Genomic DNA, 7615 nt, shown 5'->3' with positions numbered 1-7615 from the left:
AAGGCTCCCCCTGGGCATGAGGAGGCAGTCCACCTCATTCTCCATCCTTCCCTGCCCTGCTCCGTGCCCAAGGAGATGGATCCACTCAGAGGAGAGGGTGGGAGGAGAGAGTGAGCAGGCCTTATTGTCTGCCCTCCCTGCTTAGGAGCCGTGTCTCTGTTGTCAGCCATGAAGTTCCACACCTATGTCTCCCCTCGGGTGGCCCATCTCTCATGCTCTAGCTCTCACCAGGCTCCAATACCATTTTCCTCCCCTTACCCCTTCCGCCCTGGGGAAAATAATGGCTTCCTTCAAGTGTCAGACTCAAAATCCCCTATTTATTTCCTCAACCCTGGCTGCACCTCTCAAGGTAGCCCCTTTCTTCCAGTCTCTTCATTGAGCTATCTGGGGGCGAATTCTGTTTCCTGTGGGGAACCTGACTGATAAACCAACTGGCACTCATTTGCACAATGAAGCTGTTAAAAGAGACCTTGAGTTAATAAAACATATTTTCTTCACAGTTTCAGAGTATTGCTTAGGAGTATGGGTTCCGAAGTCAGGCGGATCCGTTCTTATAATGTGATTCTATAAATGCTTCTCCTTCCTAAATGTCAGTTTTCTTATCAAGAAAATGGAGATAAAACAGTATTTAGCACATCAGATTGTTGTTAGATTGACATAATGTTTGTTAAATACTTACCACAGTGCTTAAAACATCAAAGACTGTCAATAAGTTGGAGCTCTCCTTTTTATCTTTATTAAGTATTTTCAAACTATCTGAGAAAGCATCTTTATCTCTCTATTAATTGTTTAGCGTTTCTTATTTATGAGATAAAGAGCCAAACACAATATAGAACACTATTATCTTGCCAGTTCGGACACTGGAAGCTCAAGGGATTTGTACCTGTAGATTAAGGACCAATAGCAGAGAAAGAAAGGCGTTCCAAGCCTTACCCTTGGTTACTTTTAGGAAGTAACATTGCTCCTACCAAGTCCCCCAAAACACATACCTAGTTTTTCACTCTTTTTCACTCCAGGCTACCACATATTCACCCCATCCTGGATGAGCAGTATAATGCAATATCTTGTCCCTTAGTGCAAAACAGAATTTCTCTTTTCATCTGTTCACTTGAAATATACTGAATCAGTTGGTGTTGGTTTAACTGTGAATGACCCCAAACTCAGAATAATAGTAGTCTAAGCAAGATGAAAGCTTATTCTTCCTTCACATAAAATCGGAGTGGGCAGTCCTGAGGTGGTAAGGGGCCCCATGGTGTCAAGGACTTGGGCTTATTGCTCTGCTTTGCATAACCCTTGTCCTTTCTTTCAAGATGGCGCTCTAGCCATTACAGCCGTATTCCAAGCAGCAGGATGGTGGGAAAGGGGAAAGATAAAGGACTTTGTGAAATAATAATAGTAAATATATATATTTGTCTCTGCTTCCCAGTTCCTGGCACAGAGCTCCTAGAACTCTTTTAATTTCCTAAGTAATAAGAGCACTAGGAGCATCTTTTGTTCTAACATTTGGCCCTTGACTATAGTTCGGACACAAAATTGCTTGGAATTTCCTGGGTGTGTCTTTTGTTCTAATGAAGCAACTCTTGTTGGTCTCCTAAATAGCTTCAGGATGGGAGCCGGTCACCAGAAAGATCAAACCATAATTACAAGCTTGGAATTTTCAATCCCACTCCCTCTTCTCTGGGGAAGTTTTGGGAAGGGGCTAGAGACTGAGTTAATAATTGCTCATAGGTATGAGTGATGAAGCCTTCATAAAAATCTCCAAAGTACAGGGGATTCAGAGAGTTTCTGGATTGGTAAACACACCAACATGTGGGGAGGGTGATGTACCCCAACCACACAGGCTGCATTTAAGACCCTGTACCTCTCCCATGTATCTCTTTATCTGACTGTTCATCTGTATTCTATATCATATTCTAATTACATAATAAACTGATAAATATGTGTTTCCCCAAGTGAAGTCATTGTAGCAAATTATCAAACCCGAAAAGAAGGTTGGGAAAACCCCGGTTATATAGTCGGTCAGTCTGAAGTACAGGGAACAACACCAGACTTGTGATTGGCATCTGAAGTGAGAGATGGGGGGCAGTTTTGTGGAACAAAGCCCTTAACCTTTGGGACCTGACACTAACTCCAGGTAGTATGAAATCAGAAAGAAACCAGAAAGCTGTACTGTCTCTTATTTTGCCCCACCTCAAGCTCTACTCAGATCATAACTTCCAAACCTGAGCAATCAGTAGATCTTGATTATTGAGATTCTCCATCAAGAAGACTTTTGAGTAATGTGCAAATAAGATCAGAATTGCAGTACAAGATTATTAACCTGGTAATGTTTTAAGTGGTCAGGAAAGAGAGAGAAGGAAGTTGACAACCAGTGAGCAGATACTGCAGCGCTAATGACAAGTGAGGTATACAGCAGGAATGGGAAGCAGATGACAGGTAGAGATCTACTCCAAAGAACTCAGAAGTAGATTGCTTTCAGGGGACACAGTGGGAAGGGGTTTAAAGTCGGAATCTGCCAATTTGTCATTCCAGGTACTTGTCTTCCAATGTTGTCTTTGTAGATACTCGTTTCTCTGCCACTCCATAGGATTTTGGCAAGGCTGCCAAGTTGCAGGACTCTGCCTTTGGAACACATGAGCAAGGACATGACTATGTGCATTAGCAGTTGGGGCCACCAAGTGCAGGTTCAATGATAGTACTTCATTCTCTTAGGTACAGTGACCCAGTCTGGGTCAGTTTGAGCCATTTTCTGAGACTTTTCAATTTGGAGCTGAAGGAGAAGGAGTGTAACTTTTTGGAAGTATGTGAATGAGGACTGCCAGCAAGCCTTTTTTTTTTTTTTTTTTTTAACTGCATGGAGAGCACCTGTCTATAGTGGGAAAGAATGATGGCAACATAGATAAGTGGACAAAGGATGCATAGGGCAATCAGTTGAGTTCCTGAGTCCCGTCAAACTGGAAGTGACATCACTTCCTGGACTTTCCTGCTATGGAGTCCAATAAATCTCTTATGTGTAAGCTAATTTGAGTTGGGTTCTGCCACTTGTAATCAAAACGAGTGTGAAAGAAGGAAGGAAAGAAAGAAAAAGAGAAAGGAAGGAAGAAAGAAAGAAAGAGTATGCTCTTCCTATTAGAAATAGACTTAATAAACACTTAAGAGTTCACAGCAAATTCAATGAAATGAATGCTTAAAGCACATTAGTGTCTAAGAAATATTTATTAGCAAACAATGGACAAATCAAAGGTGTTAGGAGAATGTCCAAGAAACCAGTTTTGCTCATTTTTGTTTTTTTCCATTCTGACACTGGTAGTTTTTGCTTTTGAAATTTTAAGAGGAAGAAAAACAGATGTGTCAGTCAAGAGAGAAGGAATTGATTGAGAGGCAGTAAAAAGATGTAGGGGAACAGAGTGATGCAAAAGGAAATGTGGAGAGATGGCACGGTGTAGACCCGGCTGTCATCTGGGAGGCAGGGGACATGGGTCCCAGCCCTGGCTTTGCCACTATAGTTCCATCTACTTGGGTAAACCACTTTGACTAGTTGTAATTTCTACATCTGAAAAATAAGGAAGCCTGGAATAAAGGATGATGAAGACCCCCGGGTTCTAACAGTTTAACATTCTAGTATAGCCCCTATTTCTGCCAGAAAAATGAAGGAAGCAGAGGAATTGGATTGGATTCACAGTTGTCCAGAGAATGACCTCAGGTTTCCCAAGAAGTCCAGCTTGGATGTCAACTGTGCTGACACACTCACAACAGTCTCAAATCATCCCATGGACAATTGAGGCTCTGACTTTCCCTTGGAGGGGACAAAACATGGTCAACAATTATTGGGCTTGGAGTGGAAGTAGATTCAAGGCAGGGGGCCCCGTTTATAATTCATTAAATAATTCATCTAATTCCTTAGTCAGAGAGGGCAGGACCAACCTAGTCTCCCTCTTCTCTCCCCACCCTCTTCCTACCCACTGAGGAATCCTGACCCACACTAAATCCTATCCAGAGGAGCAAACCTGGAAGCCATCCAACCTAGGAAGTGCAGCCTACTTGGCAGAGACCTGAGCTAACCAGTTTCGCACAGGAAAATTCAATAGCCTGCTATTATCACAGCCAGGGAGGCAGTGGGAGGGGCTGTCCGTCCCACCTATCACAGCGGTTTGAGGGGAGAAGGAGAAATCAGAATGGGCAGAAGAGGCAAATAAACAAACAGGGAAAGGAAGCATTATAGAAGGTGCTCCTGCCCAAAAAACTGAAGGATACTCTGTGAGAAGAAAGAGTTTTCTTCTAATTCTTTTAAAACTGTTTTCTCCATCTCCACCAAAATGGTCAGGAAGATGTCTCTCAGTTCTTAGAGCTCTGAAAAGACTTGGTACACGGTAGGCACTTAATAAAACTTACTGAGTGAAAAAAAAAATCAATGAATAGATGGACAAATCTGTTTGTCTCCATGTTTACTCTTTGCAATATACTCCATGGAAGAGAAGACATGATAAGGACAGAGGACCCTTGAAGGCTCGGCTGGAGCTGGTAGTCTGCACTGTGGATATCCAGGCAGAGTCATAATGGGTCACATCACACAGAGGGTGTTTCCTTCAGTCAATGAGCAATTGTTAAAATAACATGCCCCTTTGGGCCCAGGCCCATGTAGATGCTAGTCCTGGACTTCTCCTAACCAAAGGGACAGTGTTAGCCTGTATAGGGCAATGATAAGAGCCATATAAATTGATAAATAGCCTTATGTAGGGAGAACTATAATTGCAATTAAACATCAAAGAAAAGAGAGATGAGTGGGGGCTGGAACAGCCTAGAAAAACTCCATTGAAGTGGGATTTGACCTTGATGCAGAGAACAGGTGAATGTTCATTGATTTGGGAGGAACTTGGATTAACATTCTGAACTCTGATCCCATCTGAGTCATCATCACAGTGTTATTTTCCAGATGCACGGCCAAGCCCCCTTCCAATTTGCCTACCATAGTCTGCGTGGCAGGCGAGATTTCCATCACCATTGGAGCAGAGGGGGGCCTCACAAAGAGCAGTGCAATTTGAGTGCTGATGAGGCCAACAGGTTTGATTCTGAAGGTTATTATTGATGCCAGCCTCTAACCTAGACATATAAATTTGCTGCTTCAAATGTTCCATCAGGAGAATCAGCTGGGGAGCACTAATCCTAAGTGAAACCATCTTTATTACAAAGGACGAAACGACAACACCATATCGTTTAACTGCTGAACTTTACAATGAAACACAAGGCGGCTTTAAAGTTCTCTGCCTGTAATGCCATGGTTTAAGCAGTTAATCTTATTTTAGCTGAATGGCATGTTCATTACAGCAAATAAGTAGGTAATAAGTGGGATTGCTGAAAGGAAAGATAAATTAAGCCAGTTATGGGCATCATGTTGATTTTTTTTTAACTGTCTGGTTTAACTTGTATTTTTCAACAGTCAGATCTAATATATACTCATCTAGCAGAGATTAAGTAGATGGGACCCTTGCCCAGAAAAGGTATTATATACAACTTAAGATGCTAGTTTTAAGGGCAGCAATCCATGATACTCAGAACTGCCTCCAGCCTAGAATCTTCAGGGCTTAACCTAGAAGGTTCCTGAATGGTACAATGGCAGTTCTCTCTTTCCATTAAATATGTTTTCACCATTTATGCTTCTCCAGGGCAGCTGAAGGACTTTTCTTTAAGGTCTCAAATAGGGGCACCTGGGTGGCTCAGTGGGTTGAGCCTCTGCCTTCGGCTCAGGTCGTGATCCCAGGGTCCTGGGATTGAGCCCCACATCGGGCTTTCTGCTCTGCAGGTAGCCTGCTTCCTCCTCTCTCTCTGCCTGCCTCTCTGCCTACTTGTGATCTCTGTCAGATAAATAAAGAAAAAATCTTTAAAAAAAAAAAAAGGTCTCAAATATCCTTCTGGGTAGAACTGCTACGAAGACATCTTTTAACATAATGTATAGTGCAGGAATGCATTTTATCTCATTTACATGTGTTTTCCTCAAGAAGGCATTACTCTTCCTCCAAATGCCATTCACTGAACTAGGAAGATGAGAGAAAAGGGAGATGTATAGTCCCGGAACTGGGGAAGATTACAATTGAGTCAGGAGAGCAGGGATAATAGTCACCAATATAAGGCCCCTAGGAAACCATGGGAGAGGGTGTTCAATTGAGTGCCAGCCGCACAGTGCCGTCCATAAGGGGAAAAAACGAGTGTCTACTGAGGGATATGACGTACTGGATATTGGGCATTGGACTGTAGACTCTTGGTATACTTACTCTCATTTAATTTGCACAATAATCTTGTGAGGGCAGTATTACTACCTCCCATTTTCACAGCCCTCCCAAAGTGAAGGCCCAGAGAAGAATGGCTTGCCCAAGTCAGGGGAAAAACGGGAGTTTAAGCCCAGGTCTGATTGATCCTAAAGCCCTTGCTTTTTCTTTCATGGCAAGCTGCTTCCTTAAGAAATATGAAGAGTCAAGAGCAGAAGAAAATCCTAAAAGATGGAATGAAAGGAATGGAACTGGATCCGAGTCAGAATGTGTCTTCAGTCCAACTTAAAAATCACAAAGTTCTTGATCAGTACCTAGTTGACAATCCATTCTACTTCGAGGAATGGCCTAAAGAAATAAACTTTTCAGATAATGCAAAGACCTTAAAACATTTCGACTCCAAAAATAATCCCTTCTTGACTTTTATGCCATTGTTCTGTTTTTATTCTATTCATTCTCATATATATTAATGAATATAGAGAGAGCATATATAGACATCTCAAAGAATATTTTTATTGTATGCAGTCATTATTATTTAAATTTATCCATATATTTTACCCTTACATCAATCTTATCTTCCAATACCTCTGAGTTTCCATCTAGGTTCACTTTATTTCTGTCTGAAGAACTGTTTTTGGTATTTCCTTGAATATGTAGGCCTGCTTGTGAGAATTTTCTGTTCTTATGTCCAGATGTGCCATTATTTTCCCTTTTAATTTTGAAGAACATTTTTGGCTGGGCATATAACTCTAAATTGTTATATTCTTTTAGCACTTTGAAAATACTCTATTTGTCTTTCTGGCTTTATTTCTTTTGAGAAACAAGCAATAAGTTTAATTGTTGCTCTTTTAAGGGTAACTTACCTTTTCTCTAGCTGTTTTATAAGATTTTCTCTTTGGTTTTTATCTGCTATGAATGTGACTAGGTTTTTTTTTTTTTTTTTTTTTTTTTTTTTTATTTTAAATTCTGTTCAGGCTTCTTAATTTGTTACATTTTTCACCAGTTTTGAAAATTCTCAGCTATTATCTTTTCAAAAATTGCTTCCATCCCATTTTCTTTCTCCTTTGCTTCAGGGAATCTTAACCACATTTATATTAAATCTTATTAATACATCCCTTATACCTCTTATCCACCCCCTACCCAATCTGTATTTCCAAGCTTTTCTCTAAGTTTCCTTCTGGAGAAACTCTTCTAACTTACTTTGAATTAACTCTTTAACAATGCCTTATTTGCCCTAAAACCCTTCTATTAAGTTAATTTCAGCTACCATATTTTTTTGTTTGGGATTTGGTTCCTTTTTATGGCTTTCATAATTGTCAATCTTGTTTTTTGTTTTACCTCTTTAACTGTTG

The sequence above is a fragment of the Mustela putorius genome, unplaced genomic scaffold, assembly GCF_011764305.1.
Source record: "Mustela putorius furo isolate JIRA1106 unplaced genomic scaffold, ASM1176430v1.1 tig00000450_pilon_pilon_pilon, whole genome shotgun sequence".
Taxonomy (NCBI): domain Eukaryota; kingdom Metazoa; phylum Chordata; class Mammalia; order Carnivora; family Mustelidae; genus Mustela; species Mustela putorius.
This window is presented reverse-complemented; position numbering follows the sequence as displayed.